This window comes from Dipodomys merriami, unplaced genomic scaffold, assembly GCF_024711535.1.
Source record: "Dipodomys merriami isolate MVZ:Mamm:240054 unplaced genomic scaffold, mDipMer1.0.p SCAF_19, whole genome shotgun sequence".
Classification (NCBI taxonomy): domain Eukaryota; kingdom Metazoa; phylum Chordata; class Mammalia; order Rodentia; family Heteromyidae; genus Dipodomys; species Dipodomys merriami.
In genome coordinates this window covers 16,498,660-16,500,113 of record NW_027203270.1, presented here as the reverse complement: position 1 = coordinate 16,500,113, position 1,454 = coordinate 16,498,660, and the positions used below count along the sequence as shown (strand labels likewise).

The window sequence follows — 1,454 nt, the reverse complement described above, 5'->3', positions numbered from 1 at the left end:
AAAGCCAGAAGTGGCGCTGTGGCTCAAGAGTGGTAGAGCACTAGCCTTGAGCTGAAGAGCTGAGGGACAGTGCCCAAGCCCAGAGTTCAGGCCCCATGACCGGACCCCCCCCCCCCAAAAAAAAAAAGAGTGAGCCCCGAGCACCCAGCTATTTTTCTTTTCTAGTAGTTTTGGTGTAGCTAATAACTGAAGAAGAGTTTCCAGTGACCTGAAGAGCAATGAGTAATTGTGCAAGGTCCCATGCAGGGCCTCTAAAGCCCTGACCCCTGACATCTTTCCAAACTCAAAGCATGTGGCTTTCTACAGCATGTTGAGTTTTGAGCAGTGCATATTTGGATATTACTTTTCTTGAAGATTATTCAGATTTCTATAGCACAGTCCAGGACTTGTTGAAATTGCAGGAACAGACATCTGGAGTTGGATATAAACTTACATTCAGGATTGTTTGGTCTAGGCCAATCAGGTTTAGAGACTATGTGTCTATCTTGAATGACTTTTTCATTGTGATATCAGAAATTTTCTTCAACTCCTACATTGTCTTATTGTAAGAGGCAATTCAAAAGCTGCTTTGGGGCTTTGCAGCTACTGCTATCAGAGCCTGCTGTCAACCATGATCAACCCCACGGTATTCTTCAACATTGCCACCAGCAGCATTTGGGTTGTGTCTCCTTCAAACTATTCTCAGAACACGTTTCAAAGACAGCAGAAAACTCCAGTGCTCTGAGCACTGGAGAGAAAGGTTTTGGTTATAAGGGTTCCTACTTTCATAGGATTATCCCAGGATTCATGTGCCAGGATGGTCACTTTACATTCTCTAATGGCACTGGTGGCAAGTCCACCTGTGGAGAGAAATTTGAAGATGAGAATTTTATCATGAAGCATACAGGTCTTGGAATTTTGTCCATGGAAAATGCTGGGCCAAACCCAAATGGTTCCCAGTTTTCCATCTGCACAGCCAAGACCGATTAGTTGGATGGTAAGCATGAGGTCTTTGGATATGTGGAATCCATGTGGGGCTTTGGGTCCAGGAATGGCAAGACCAGCAAGACCATTACTGACTATGGACAACTCTGAACACATTTGACTTGATTTATCATAACCACTAGGCCATGCCTTCTGCAGCTTAGGAGAGAGCACTCCCACACCCCATCTGCTTGCAATATCCTGTAATCTTTGTGCCCTCATTGCATGCAGTTCTTCAGGTTCCATGTTTTCCTTACTCGCCTCCAACTCTAGCTCCATTGCAGAGTTAAGCTTATGATTATAAAAACTAAATAACAAAAAAGCTACTTTTGCTGTGTAAGGTCTGCACAGGGATGCCTCCCTACCTCTTGGCTAAGTTTCTGCCCAGTATCTGTTACCTAGGTAACTGGCAAACCTGGAAGCAGTCCCTTCCCCTCCTGCTAGATCACATCCTAGGCCACCTCTGGTCACATGCCTCCCATCTGACCTTA

At 45.0% G+C, this 1,454-nt stretch overlaps 1 pseudogene; it reads left to right on the top strand.

The window, feature by feature from the left end:
* Window positions 1–610: 610 nt before the first annotated feature.
* On the top strand, window positions 611–1,074 carry LOC138830387 (peptidyl-prolyl cis-trans isomerase A pseudogene; annotated as a pseudogene).
* The last annotated feature ends 380 nt before the right edge of the window (window positions 1,075–1,454 follow it).